A 15,306-nucleotide genomic window follows, 5' to 3' on the forward strand; every position below is an offset into this window, starting at 1 on the left:
TGTAACCTGAACCAGATTCCTCATCTGCAAAATGGGGAAAATAACACTCACTTCAGAGACTGATATAAGAAAGTGCTTGGCACAGACAAGGCATCCAGCAAGTGTTCTCATTTCTTTGCACACAGCGAGATATTATTGATTGCCAAGGGTCCATGTCCTTCGCAAAGACGAAAAGATTGAGAAGTGTAATTTTTGGTGAGTTTGTATTCACACATTCTTTCAGGGAGCTTTTAGAGGCAGTCCATTGAACTACAAACCCCATAATGAATATAAAAGAATCATAAAGTTTCCGTGTATGAAGCCTTTGTGGTTTGGAAGAGGGCGAAGAGCCAAGCATTTTTTATTTTCTGGATTTTCCCTCAAGACACCCTCCCCCCACATACTCCTAAACTTCCTCTTGGAAGGCTAATTTCACAGGTTTCAAAATGAGCTTTCAGTTACAAGGCGAAAAGGTATCGCAATCATAAAACGTTGACGCCCACAAACTTCATAGCACAAAATCGTGTAAGCTGTATGGGACCGAGACCTTGCTAAAATAATTCTCCCCTATTGCAGATTTAATAGAAAAACATACGTTAGCATGATTACATCCCGTAGCCATTTTTAATCCTTTGAGAATCTGGGCTTAGCCCCAACGAGAGAGTCTCGTCACCGACCTCCCGCATATATATTATGTCCGACACACTCTCGTATTTGCATTCGATAGTGGATCGGCTGCTTGAGGGCGCCGGAACAGACCAGCGCCAACCCAGCCGGTGCCCGCCTGCGCAGGGCTGTGTACAAGCGAGCATGTGATCTCCCCATCCGCCAGGCCCCAGCTCGGTACCCGACGCGTCTCGCTCAGCCGCTCCTCCGAGCGTGGAGCCCGGAAGAACGCCGCGGCGCGCTCTACTCGAGCCCGTGCAGCCGCCTCCCGAAGCAGCCTTTCCCTTTCGCCTTCCCGGCGGCCCAAGGTCTTAAGCTCCCGGGACGCCCAGGACCGGGGGAAGGGCGGAAGGAGGGGCTCCTTTGGGAGCAACGGGGAATTCCCCCTTCCACCGAACGTTCCCGATTGTTCATAGTCTTCACGTCAGCAGCAGGGGGTAATCCCCGACTCCAGCTGCTCCTGACGTCACCGTGCGGAGCCACCGCCCCCCGCGCGCCCCTGCCTCCGGGACCTCCGTGAAGCCCCGCCCCTAGCCATAACCACGCCCTCTGCACCCTCCCTCAGCCGCTCGACGTAGAGGGCGGAGCTTCTTTGGCCGGGGCGTGAGCGGTTGCTTGGGCCAGAAGGTTCTCTGGTAGAGGCGCTCCTCCTGCTGCCCCGCCCAGTAGGTTCGTTAGCACCGCTTCTTCCATACCCTATTTCCCTCCTCCTTCTCCTCGCCCCGCCTTTCCCCTCCCTTCTCCTCAGCCCCTCCGGTTCCTTCCCCGCCTCGCCACCTTCCACGATCTCGCGAGACTTGGCCCAGAACATTGCGGATCGGGTCGGCGCCATTTTGGGACTGAGACTGGTTGTGGGGGAGGGAAAAGCGGCAAAAGGGGATTATTCAAAGTACCGAAAACCTCCTCCCGGGATCGAGCGCAGCGGCACCCCCAGGCCAGGGGCACCTCTGGTGTGGCAGAAGGTAACACCGTCTTCTGTGGTCCGCGCCGGGGTCTGGGGAGGAGGGGGTGTCTGTGTCGGCGTTGAGGTTTGAGGGGTCGGGAGCGGCGTTGGCGGCGCGAGGTGTGAGGCTGCCCACGGGCGGGGGCGGGGGGTGGCGGGAGAGCAAGGAGAGAGAGGGAAGGACGGTGCTGGGAGGCCCCTCTAGGTATTGACTCGGCCCGGGTGGAGCGGAGGTGGCGGTTGTGGGGAGGGGGTGGGTGGCTTAGCCTTGGCTGCTCAAGGGGGGGGGGTGTTGTTTGGCGGAGGCTGGGAACCGGTCCGACGCCTTCCTCGCTCGGTCTTCCTCCGGCCTCTCGCATGCGCCCGCCTGCTTTTGCACCGCTGCCGCTCTCGGAGGGCTGAGGGAGTCGAGGCCGAGTTGTGGCCTTCGGTGTTTTCTCGGCGCGCCCGCTCTGCCCGCCTCTCCGGGTCCGTGGCACTAGCTGTGGACCGAGTCGAGCGCTCCCTTGCCCCTCGGAGTCCTGTGGGGTCTGAGGGGACCTAGTCTGTTCGTGGGGAGAACCTCTCAATGTGGCTTACGAGAAGGGCTCGGTACCTTCACCTCTTCAGTGTTGGGAGAAACCTGTTTTCTTAATTCAAGGGAATGGGAACCCTCAGATCTCGCTGCTGCCCTTAGAAGCCTGGGTAAGTCTCTCCCCCGGGCGAATTTAAGGAATGTTCTTTCCCCACTTCTCAGCCACTTACCTTTCTACTTAGAGTGGGGAAAATGTGCCTCCTCTTTTAGACATTCTGATTTGGAGGGAGCGTCTTTCTCTTTATATCCCTCATTTGCTAAGTTGCATTTCTTAATGCTCGGTAGCTTTGCACCTTTCTATTCGTTTTCCTTTGGTAGATTTAATAGAAATACAGAGAGTCTTTTATAAGATTGTGTGCCCGTTTCAGTTTATAATATTTACTCAAGTATAAGAAGATTCGCTTATATAATCTCCCTATATTGTATCCGCATTCCCTTCCGGGTTGAAATCAGCTCTTACCCTCCATAATATCGTTTCCCACCTCCCCGCCCCCCCATATTCTGAAGTCCTTTTCGTACAGTAGACTTTTTGGGTGCTTGCTTGGTGTACAAGTGCATTTCTTTCCAGAGGTTGACTGTTTAGGATGGGGTTTAATTTTTAGCTCAGATTTAAAACTCAGTGTGTAATTTAAATTGTTTTTTATAACTTTTACAGGTGGTTGAATTACTCAGATATGAAGATCATCTTCTAGGTTTTTGTGTAAAAGGCCCCGGATATTTCAAGTGGCCATTTTGGAATTACAATGTTTTTGGATAATTTTGCCCCAGAAGTTTATTAAAATTGGCAAGAATCATCTCTGAAGTGAATTGATAGTAGTGAATAATTCTACAAGCTACTTAAAAAGAGACACAGGCATTTCTTCAGTATCTGGTTCAAACGGATTGTATAACTGGTTATAAAGTATTTCAGTTGGTGGTATTTTTGCCTCCCCCCCACCCCTCCCCTGTTGTTGGTGTTCTTCAGCCAAAACTGTAAGATATGTTTGATTTGTGTACTGAGTAGCTTCGGCAGTTTCAAATTACTGTTAATTGCTGAAGTTTCATGGCAGGTTTTTTTTACCTTTATTAAAAGTTTTAGGAATTTTTGACCTCAGCCCTTTTCGTGTCACAATGGGACAGCTTTTCTAAATGAAGACATTGAACAAATACAGAGTTTTTTTCCTTTTATCTTTTATTTACCTGGAAATTTAAGATGTTGCAGTTTCCCAGCAGCATGGTAGTGTTGAGATAGCTATGGTATCTCTGTTTATTCTAATGTTTAGGAATGCTCTTCAGATGTGAAATTTTCTTTTTGTTTTTGCTTTTTGGCTCATAAATTGGATATTTCATCTGGAGTGGATAAATACAACAGTGACAAGTACATGGAATAATAAAGAAGACTTTAAAGTCCTAAATCCAAGGAACTTGGCTGATTCTGGAGATAGCCATATGAAAACTTTAAAACAGAAGTATGGGTAGCTGACTGAAGTAACTCTATGTCAAATAGTCATAGGTTAAGTATCTTCAAAGAACTTGGATATTATTTCAGAGGATACAAAATAAAAAAACAAACTGGAAAACATAAAGATTACAGAGGAAAACCCAACACCTTCCTGTGCAGTCCTATTGGAATTTGTAAGTACTCTATGGTGAGCAAATGAAATGTCCATTTGTAAACTGTAATGAAAGTCAAGTTTATCTTATGTTATTCTTGGAAGCCTTTCAGTTTCTTGCATTAAGATTGCTTGGCTTCAGTTTCTGGGCAGTCTGAAAACAGCAAGTAAGTTGAAATGCAGAAAGAGTTAAGATAAGATTTCAGATCAAACAGTCCCCATTTGAAGTTTTTGTGCTTCTAAAGTAAAAAGAAAATCATATGGTTACTATGGCTTATGGATTGGTAGAAAAGTATGAAAAAACTCAACAAATAGCCAGTTGCTTTCTCAGTGTGAGTTAGATTGTATGTAGTTAATGCAGCTTAGTGTTCCAATTTAGAGTTAATTGTTTAAAACAAATTATAGGGCTTGGTTTTTAATCTGATATTTCATGAAGTAGGTTGTTTTCAGCGATAGCAGTTCCTAACTCTTTAAATCCATTGTAGAGATTTTTTGGAAACAATTTGAAGTAGTTTTGTATTTCAGCTTTTTCCTTAAGATCTGAGTTCCAGGAAGTCAAGTCATTACTAGAAACAGAACCTGAGAGGAACTGAGCAAGGTGCACTAAGAATCTTTAAAATAACTTAAAAAATTAGTGTACCTTTTCTCCCTCCGGAAGCTTAAGCTGCCTTAAGTTTGTAAACAAAGCTGCTTAAGAAAAAGTTGTGAATATTAATTGCTGCAATAGAAATCTTTTGAGCAATAAGAACATCATCTTTTAATAATACTTGGGATTTTAGTTACGATTTGTTACTAAAATTTATCAGTGAATCATATGCATTCAGTAGAAGTGTGTGTGTTTAAAAAATTGAAATTTATTTAAAAGCAATTAATATATATAGGATAGTTGATTTACAGTGTTGTGTTGCAGATACGTACAGCACAGTGATTCAGTTGTACATACGTGTATTTTTCAAATTTAAAGCTATTAAGAGATCAATGTAGCTAAAATAAAAGTTTATCTAATTATTTTTCTGAGATAAAAAATTGTAATTTTTCAGTACTTTGCCAAGATGACCTAATAACTGGTTAGTTGCTCATTTGTTGTGAAACAGACTTTTTTTTTGGTTACGCTTTTGAATCCTGTTAGTTTTCTTAGAGCAGAAGAGGCAGAAGAATCCAAGAGTGTAGCTATTTAGATATGCTTATATAGCATTTATTTTCTGGTGTAAAATTGAGATTAGAATCAGTACATTTCTCTGTTAGGTTACTTGTGTTTTCTCTGTCAGAGCTGTGTGTAGTACTTACTGAGTTTTCACGGTGATTTATATAAAACAGTGATGAGAACAGTCCCGTCCCCCCCCCCCCAGCTTTGGATAGCCTATATTTTCTGTATTCCTTAACTTAGTAGATTTTTCAAGTTACTTGTCTAAGAACGTGCGTTTAATGTGATTAAGAAGTTGAAATGAATGACCATTATTCATAGAAATGAACCACGTAACATTTACCATTTATGATTATTTTTCTTTAAATTTCTCCTATTGCTGTTGTTACCCCCAAGAATTAGTGCTTGAATAATTTAACATTTGTGAACGTTGCTTATAGTTGTTGTTCAAGGATAGATGTAGTTAACTTGAAGTTTTGATAAATATATTACTGTTTTTTTTTGCATTGAATTTTACAATACCAGTAGTAATTGGGACAATTGCTGGGTTGCTTCTTTTCCCCACACAAGTACTTCTATCTCCCCTACTCTCATTTTTTCCCCCCTGTGACTCAACGATGGATCTAGAATAATGACTAAGATTTATAGATGATGATATGTATTTTGCTGCATACTTTTCTTACTATGTATTAATTATTACTGTAATGAGGAAGGTACTATCATGGTTACAGCGGTATACATGAGAAATTTAAGATTTTGGAGAGACTGAGACTAGAAGAAAGTTACTTGGTTAGGATCAAGGTTAGGTTAGAGCCTTGACCAAATCTCCAAGTCTGACTCCAGAGCCCTGTACTCTTAATAACTAGCTATATTTAATACTGCCTTTATGTGGATTTCACTTTATTAACTCATTCTATTTGAGCATTATTACTGATATTTTTTCTTCTCGTATACTGAGCTGGTTCTTTTCGGTTAGTATTGATTGGTTAATATTAATAATAAAGTGGAGCTGAAAACCAGTTTTGTTTCTTGTCTAGCTATTTGATAACTTTGGTTAGCTAAAAATTAACATGTAGCAGAAGAGAAAAGAAAATTTAGAGTTACGGGAGAGGGAATAAGGAGGGGAACCTGTAATATGAAAGTATAATTGCAAGTGAGGATAGAACCTGAACTCAGGCCAGATTGTCTTTTTTTTTTTCCCTGTTTTTTTAATTATAGTTGGTTTACAATGTTCTCTCAATTTCTGCTGTACGGTAAAGTGATCCAGTTGTACACATATATACATTCTTTTTCTCACATTATTCCCCATCATGTTCCATCACAAGTGACTAGATACAATTCCTTGTACTATACAGCAGGATCTCATTGCTTATCCATTCCAAATACAAAGGTTTGCAACTACTAACCTCAAATTCTCAGTCCATCCCACTCCCTCCCCCTTGGCAACCACAAGTCTGTTCTCCATATCCATGAGTTTGTTTCTTTTCTGTAGACAGGTTCATTTGTGCCATATATTAGATTCCAGATCTAAGTGATAGCATATGGTATTTGCCTTTCTCTTTCTGACTTCACTTAGTATGAGAGTCTCTAGTTCCATCCATGTTACTGCAAAAGGCCGTATTATCTTAGTTGTCTTTGACTCAGCTTTATTTTCTGTTTAATTTTTGTAATTTTTTTTTTGTTGTTTGTTTTTTTGTGTTTTTGCCTTTTCTGGGGCTGCTCCCACGGCATATGGAGTTTCTGAGGCTAGGGGTCTAACAGGAGCTGTAGCCACTGGCGTACACCAGAGGCACAGCAACGTGGGATCCGAGCCACCTCTGTGACCTACACCACAGCTCACGGCAATGCTGGATCCTTAACCTCCGGGGAAGGCCAGGGATCGAACCCTCAACCTCATGGTTTGTGGTCGGATTTGTTAACCACTGTGCCACAGCGGGAACTCTGTTTAATTTTTGGTAAAAATGTCTGGATAACAATTTAGATCCAGGTAAGAGTAGTGATGTAGAAAAAAGGTAACTTCTGGGAGTGAGAAAGGAGATTTTTGGTCTTGGATTTGGAATATCTAGAAAAGGGCCTGTGTGACCTTGTATATTTATTTAACCTCTTTTGGCCTTACTTTCTTAATAAAACTGATGGAAATAATGTATATGAATGGCGGCTTTTTTGTTAATTGTGATATAGGAGTGATATAGTTATAAAGTTTTATTTTAAGTGTAATATTTTAAAATTCTGCTTAACGTATTTTACTTGTCAAACCAGTATTTATGATGGTCTTATGAAATTATTTCTTCTGTCTTCTTGCTTCTGTTAATGGTGTTTACCTGTGTTCCAGTCATGCAGTATCTGCCTATTTGCAGTTTCGTTTATTGCCCTAGCTTGGTCCTTGGCTAAGGAAATAACCTACTAATTCATCTTTGTGCCTTTATAGTGTCTCTTCTCCCTGTAGTCTCTCCAGTGGCCAGAGAAATCTACCGAAGTTATAGCTCTTGGTTTTGTTACTTAAGCAGCCCTTAGGGTCATGTATTTGGAATATTTAGGGAAGAGCAGGTTGGAAAGAGAGATGTATTCCCTGCCCTCCCTCCTTTTCATGTTATATATGTCGGGCTCCTAACATGAATTCTTTTTGGCTTCATGGGTGAGAGACAGTTTTAGAAGTTTCTGAAATTGATAATTTTGGAAGTGCTTCTGTCTGTTTGGAGAGAAGTTTCATTAAATAGCAGCATCTTGAGAAACAAATTGCTAGAATTACTGATAGACCTTTGCATCTTTTACTTACCTACTTTTTCCCTTTTTATTAGCTGCCCCACCCAGCAGAATAGTTAAGAGGCCTTGGCTCTGTGTCTCTTCCCAAGTAATTTGTAGTTTCTGAATCTTTTTGTACAAGATATGCTACTCAGTTTCTTGTTCTTGAGTCCTATTTCTGTTCACAGCTTGGGGAGTACAGCGTTTTTGGTCTTCGTTTTCTAACACCCCCCTCACCCCACTTTTTAAAAATTTTCTTTTTATAGCCACACCCACACATATGGAAGTTCCTGGGCTAGGGGTCGAATCAGAGCTATAGCTTCTGGCCTATGCTACAGCCACACCCACACCAGATCCCATCCACTTCTATGACCTGCACCGCAGCTTGTGGCAATGCTAGGTACTTAACCCACTGAGTGAGGCCAAGTATTGAACCTGCATCCTCATGGAGAATACGTTGGGTTCTTAACCCTTTGAGCCACAATGGGAATTCCATTTTCTACCCTCAAATTCAGTTTTCAGGTTATATTTTTTAAAAATTATATTTAAAAGTATTTTTTCCCACACTTTAAGATTTTTAGCAAGAGTAAGAATTTTTAAAATCCTAGTTTAATAGGTAGCTTCCTTTAAAAAAATTCTTAAACTGAAAAATTGTCATCTTCCACATGTATACTAGTAGAACAAGTTAGTTTGCTTTTCAAGTGAACATAAATACGCAGTTTACTCTTGAACAACATGGGGGTTATGGGCACCCATCTTTCTTGAAGCAGAAAACTTGCATATAACTTAGAGTTGGCTCTCTAAATCTGAAGTTTTTCCGTATCCTCAGTTCTGCCTCCACAAATTCAACCAGCTGTGGATAGTGAAGTAGGGTAGTATTTACTTTTGAAAAAAATCCGTGTGTAAGTGGACCGGTGCAGCCCTAACCTGTGTTGTTGAAGTCACTGTATATTCTTTTAATGAGTGAGTTTAAAGAAATATAGTATCACATATGGACTTCCTGTGGGTCAGAATTTGGGAGGTTAGTTGAGGGATTCTGGCTACCTCCCTATCTTTCATAAAAATATGAGTGTTGCAGTTATTTGAAGGCTTGACGGGAGTTATTGGATCTCCTTCCAAGAAGGTATATTCATTGGGCTGGTAGGTTGATGCTGACACTTGTCTGGAGAACTCAGCTTTCTTATCATGTTTGGACCTCTCCATCCAACTACTTGAGTTTCTTTACAAGATGGCGGCTGCATCTCTCAGAGGAAGTAACCTCAGAAGAGAGGTAGGTGGGAAGCACAGTGACTTTTTTGATATATTCCCAGAAGTCACTTATGCCACATTCTTTTCATTGGAATCAAGTTGTTAAGTCTAGACCACAATCAAGGGGAAGAGAGTTAGGTTCTACCTTTTGACTGGAGTTTGTGGACATAGTTAAAAAGCACTGTAGGAGGTAGTTGTTAATATAATTAGCTAAAGTCTTTACCTCACAAATAGATTGAGTTGTTTTAAGTTTAGAGAAAGTATATTCCAAATTTTTATCATTTTAGGAGATTTAAGTCTTTGTACTTTTTTGAGATATGGAGGTAAGGTTTTCTGCCCCTTTGCACCAACCTCCCAATCTGTGCAATGAGGGCCCTTTTTAAATTATGATAAAATAAACATAAAATTGACCATTTTAGCCTTTTTTTTTTTTGAGTATGCAGTTCCATGACCTTGACTAAATTCTGTTGTGCGTCTATCACCGCTGTCCAACTCTAGAACCTTTTTTGTCTTTTCAAATTGAAACACCATGTACCTTTTAAATAATAACCTCCCATTTTCTCTTTTCCCCAGCCTCTGACAATCACTGTTCTACTTTCTATAAGTTTGACCCTTCTAGGCACCACATGTAAGTGGAATCAATGAAGTATTTATCCTTTTGTGAATGGCTTATTTCACTTAGCAGAATGTCCTCAGGGTTCATCCATGTTGTAGCATGTGTCAATCAGGATGTTGTTTTTTAAAGATGGAATAATAATTCATTGTATTTGTATGTACCACATAATGTTTATCAATTCATCCATTGAGAGACACTTGGGTTGCCTCCACCTTTTGGCTATTGTAGATAATGCTGCTTTGAATATGGGTGTACAAATATCTGAATCCTTGCTTTAAAATTTTTTGAACATATACCCAGAAGTGGAATTGCTGGATAATAATTAATTGTTTGAGGAACCACCATATTGTTTTCTGTAATGGCTGAGCCATTTGTTATTCCTACCACCAGTGCACAGGGGTCACAATTTCTCCATATTTCTAACATTTGTTTTTTGTGTTTTGTGTCCTTATGGGTATGAAGTGGTATATATTTCCCTAATGATTAGTATTGTGATAAATGGTATCTTCTCGTACCAATAACGGCCATTTCTTTTCTTTTTTTTTTTCTTTTTTCTTTTTTAGGGCTGCATCCTTGGCATATGAAGTTCCCAGGCTAGGGGTCGAATTAGAGCTGCAGCTGCTGGCCCAGGCTACAGCCACAGTAACGTGGGATTTGATCTACATCTGTGACCTTCACCACAGTTTACCACCATGATGCTGGATTGTTAACCCACTCAGCGGGGCTAGGGATTGAACCTGGCATCCTCATGGATTCTAGTTGGGTTTGTTACCGTTGAGCCACGACGGAACTCCAGTAATGGCTATTTCTGTGTCATCTTTGGAGAAATACCTATTCAAGTCTTTTGCCCAATTTTAAGCCAGATTGTTTTTGTTGTTGAGTTGTAAGGAGTTCCTTGTTTTGGATATCAACATCTATCATAATGAGTAGATTTTTCATAGCTAGTATGTATCAATGCTTACCATGTTCCAGGCAGTGTTCTAAACCTTTTAAGTATATTAATTGATTTAATCTTGTGTGGAAGGGTCTCTTGTCCTCATTTTATAGATGAGAAGATGAAGTCACAGACGTTTTAAATTGCTTGTCAAAGTTACACAGCTAGTAAGTGGTATTTCTGAATCCATACATTCTGTATCTAGAACCTAGACTCCCAACCATTATGACTCATAGAGTTTTATGGTGATGGTGGGGAAAAGTCAAATACTGTTCTGATTCAAGAACTTATACTTATTCTTAACCAGGAACTAAATTTTAAGTGTGATACAGTTTGTCGTGACTTGTTTATAATAAACTATTCACATGAGTTTATTTTCATTCAGGAATATTTTCCTTTTGGATCACTTCATAACTAATGTTTTTATAGCATTTTAATTTAGAAAGTGCTTTTCCAAATTATGTAAATGCTCTTTCCATTTAATGGTTTAAGAAATTCAATATGAAGTTATAACAAGTACTTTCTAAAGTGCTGTATACTATCCTAAAATAAAATACCTTATGCACATTATAGGATCACAATAAAATATAGTTATGATAAATAAGTTAAGTAAAGGAGAGTTTTGTTTTAGTTTTTTTTTTTTGTCTTTTTGCCATTTTTGGGCCGCTCCTTTGGCATATGGAGGTTCCCAGGCTAGGGAGCTGTAATCTGAGCTGTAGACACCAGCCTATGCCAGAGCCACAGCAGTGCGGGATCTGAGCCGCGTCTGCAACCTACACCACAGCTCACAGCAACGCCAGATCCTTAACCCACTGAGCAAGGCCGTAGATCAAACCCGCAACCTCATGGTTCCTAGTCAGATTCGTTAACCACTGAGCCACGACAGGAACTCCAGGAGAGATATTTATAATAATTTATTTCAATATGTAATAGCACAGGTGTGATCAGACATCTCTCGCTCCTGCCCCCTAATTTCCAAGACAACAACCTCTACAGGTCATTTGCCCTTAAAAGAAACAGATGGTCTAGTGTTCTTAAGTATTTTTGTCCTTTAAGGAAGGAAAGTACCTCAGGATGATTAATAAAAACAGTGATTAATGGAGTATGTTTCCTTTATTTTCATAGTATTTATTGCCAGTGTAGTTGAATAGCCAACGTTGAAGTTGTCCTTCAGTGTAGTGGCATGGTATTTCTAGATATGATTAAAAGAAAAGCAATTAGCAGTTTCCCTCCACTGTAAATTGAAGGTAAAAATCAACGTATAATTTGGGACTTCCCTTTGTGGCTCAGCTGGCAACAAATCTGACTCGTATCCATGAGGTTCTTCCGATACCTGGCCTTGCTCAGTTGGTTAAGGATCCAGTGTTGCTCTGAGCTGTGGTGTAGGTCCCAGATGTGGCTTGGATCCCGCGTTGCTCTGGCTGTGGTGTAGGCCGGCAGCTACAGCTATAATTTAACCCCTAGCCTGAGAACTTCCTTATGCCACTGTTGTGTCCCTAAGGGAAAAAAAAATCAACATACAATTTGGATTAGTGGACTTGTCTTTGATGTGTAAAGGAGAAGTTATAGGATTAATTTATAAATCCTCAGACTGTATAAATTCAAGGTCAGAGTAATTTAGGAGAAACCTATTCTATGTTTTCACAATAAAAATTGATATTTTAAAATTGGTGGTTTTTCTTTTTTTAAATTTTCTTAAAGTCTCTGCACCTGTGGCATGTGGACGATCCAGAGCCAGAACCTAAGCCATTGCAGAGGCTATGCCATATAGTTATGCTGTAGGCCACAAGGAAATCCAGTAAATAGTATTATAAATGAGTGTCTGCCTGCTAATATTTTTTCTAGGGTATGAACTTACATTGGTTATTTTTTTCTTTGGGTATGTCTTTTAATTTTAACCAGTCTGTTGGCCTAGAGTTTGATTTCACATTGTTGTTTTAATTTGTATTTCCCCAGTGATGTTGAGCATTTTTTAATTTGCTTTGGTGAAATGTCTACTCGAGTCTTTTGTCTATTAAAAAAAAGTTAAGGGAGTTCCTGTTGTGGCCTAGCAGAGAAGAATCTGACTAGTAGGGTCGATCCCTGGCCTTGCTCAGTGGGTTAAAACATCAGGCGTTGCTGTGAGCTGTGATGTAGGCTGCACACGCTTCGGATCTGGCTGTGTGGCGCAGGATGGCAGCTACAGCTCCTATTGCCTAGCTTGGGAACCTCCATATGCCCTGGGTGCGGCCCTAAAAAGACAAAAAAAAAAAAAGCTAGATTATTTTGTTGAACTGTAAAATTTTTTTATGTTTTTTTGTACACAAGTGTATCAGATGTTTTGCAAAAAATTTCTCCCAGTCTGTAGTTTGTCTTCATTTTCCTAATAGCATGTTTTGACGAACAGGCATTTTAAAATTTGTAGTAAAATTGGTTACTATTTTCTTTCAAGATGTGTGTTTTTTTGTGTCATAAGAAATCTTTGCCTAACCTTAAGTCACAGGAGTTTGTCCTTTTTTGCATTCTTCTGGAAGTTTGTGGTTAAGTTCATATTTTTAGGACCCTGATCCATTTTGATTGTTTTTTTTTTGTTGTTGTTGCATTTGGTATAGCAAAGGGTTGATGTTCATTTCTTTCTCTCTTTCTTTTTTTTTTTTTAAATATAATTGTCCTATTTTCCCGTTCCGTTTATTGAAAAGACTTTTGTTTCCTGTTGAATCATGTTGAAATACCTCTATTGAATTTCAGTTGACCTTATTTGTTTGTTTTTGTGACTTCTTCCTTGATATGTATGTATTATGTCAATTCCACAGAAACAGTAGTTGATAAATAGAAATGGTAGCATTTGACTTTGTTTTTTGCTTTGTTTTAAAACATGATGGGAGTTCCTGTCGTGGCTCAGTGGTTAATGAATCCGACTAGGAACCATGAGATGCAGGTTAGATCCCTGGCCTCCCTCAGTGGGTTAAGGATCCGGTGTTGCTGTGAGCTGTGGTGTAGGTCGGTGGCTACAGCTCTGATTTGACCCCTAGCCTGGGAACCTCCATATGCTGCGGGAATGGCCCTAGAAGAGACAGACAAAAAACAAAAACATGATGGACATCTTTTCTTTCCTAAAAACTTTTATAGGAAATTTGAATTAAAAGGGGAAATTGTTTTTATTGGTATGTGAAATAAGACTTGTTGCAAAATAATTCCATCTTGCATTCATAGATCTTCTTTTGAGTGGCTTGAAATGTTAAATATTAAGTAATTTATATTTGAGCGTACTTTTTTCTTTTTTTTTGTCTTTTTGCCTTTTCTGGGGCCGCTCCCGTGGCATATCGAGGTTCCCAGGCTAGGGGTCTAATCGGAGCTGTAGACACCAGCCTATGCCAGAGCCACAGCAGTGCGGGATCTGAGCCGCGTCTGCAACCTACACCACAGCTCACGACAACGCTGGATCCTTAACACACTGAGCAAGGCCAGGGATCGAACCCGCAACCTCATGGTTCCCAGTCGGATTCGCTAACCACTGCCCCATGACGGGAACTCCTACTTGAACATACTTGGAAAATAAAAGACAGTATTTTGTTTGCTTGTTTGTTTTTGGCCACACCTGCAGCATGTGGAAGTTCCTAGGTCAGGGATTGAACCTGCGTCACAGCAGTGACCCGAGCTATTGCTGTGTCATGCTGGATCCTTTACCTGCTGTGCCACAAGGGAACTTCCTGACAATGTTTCTATATAAAAGAAAGTAGGATACAAACATATCAACTTACTTACTCTAAAACATTGACTCTACAGTACTTCTAGGATTGTTATTTCTTGAGCATCAGTCTGTACTGGAGAAATACTCTTTGTCTCAGTAGATGTTTGAATGCCTACTGTGTGCCTGCACTTTGATTGGTGGTGGGCATTTAGTAGCAAACAAGACAAAATAAGATTCCTGAACTTTGTAGTTTGTCTGCTCTGATGACATTCTTTGAAAATAGAGTAAACAGAGTCCTTAAATTTGAATCCTCTTTTCATTTCATCTAGTAAGTAATAGCCAGGCCAGCCTTTATAGGACTCTTAGTTCTTGCTCTAATAAAACTGGTTCTTTTCCTGGTTCACAAAGTTATTAGAATAAAGTGAAATAATGAATGCTAAAGGCTTTGAAATTGTAAAATATACAAACATTACTACTAGTAGTATTGTATTGGCTGGGTCAAATAGATAGTAGTATTTGAGGATTGTGTGATCAACCAGGAGGGAGATTGTGGATGGGAACATAGGTAAATGTAAATTGAAGGGACAGAACTGAACAGAAACTAGGTACATTTAAGTTGCATTTTAACTAATACCAGAGCCACAGCAACGCAAGATCTGAGCTGCGTCTGCGACCTACACCACAGCTCACGGCAATGCAGATCCTTAGCCCACTGAGCAAGGCCAGGGATTGAACCTGCGACCTCATGGTTCCTAGTCGGATTCCTTTCCGCTGCGCCACGACGGGAACTCCCAAGTTGCATTTCATGACATGTTTAAAATTGTTGAACCGTAATGCATTACACTCTTCTAAGGTAATATTTGTTTAAGCTACAATGTGGTATTATGGTTTTGAGAGTTCCCCTGTGGTACAGTGGGTGAAGGATCTGGCATTTTCATTGCAGTAGCCAAATTACTGCTGTGGGGTGGGTTCCATCTCTGACCTGGGAACTTCCACATGCCAAAAAAAAGAGTACCATAGTTTTAAATAGCATCTTTATGCAAATGATCTCAAGTTTAAATTTCCAGTCCAGATCTCCCTCATATTTTACTCTTGTAATTTAACTATGTTTACAAATTTAACATCCACAACTGCGCTTTTTTTGAGTCTTTCTCAGCCCCATACTTTCTCTATTCTTACCTAGCTCAATAAATGGATA

General features: G+C 40.3%; 1 protein-coding gene across 7 annotated transcripts in view; it reads left to right on the forward strand.

Annotated features, from left to right (window-relative positions):
- Nucleotides 1,208-15,306, forward strand: part of GPBP1 (GC-rich promoter binding protein 1) — an 80,773-nt gene continuing 66,674 nt past the window's right edge. For 2 of the 7 annotated variants that reach the window (XM_021076981.1, XM_021076984.1), the window contains exon 1: nucleotides 2,816-3,776. The gene's annotated coding sequence lies outside the window, so the exon portion shown is untranslated. Of the gene's footprint in view, nucleotides 1,608-2,082; nucleotides 2,273-2,815; nucleotides 3,791-15,306 lie in introns of those variants that run through there. The other 5 variants (XM_005672465.3, XM_003133975.6, XM_005672468.3 and 2 more) reach the window with 5 other exon arrangements.

The sequence above is a fragment of the Sus scrofa genome, chromosome 16 (assembly GCF_000003025.6).
Source record: "Sus scrofa isolate TJ Tabasco breed Duroc chromosome 16, Sscrofa11.1, whole genome shotgun sequence".
Classification (NCBI taxonomy): Eukaryota; Metazoa; Chordata; class Mammalia; order Artiodactyla; family Suidae; genus Sus; species Sus scrofa.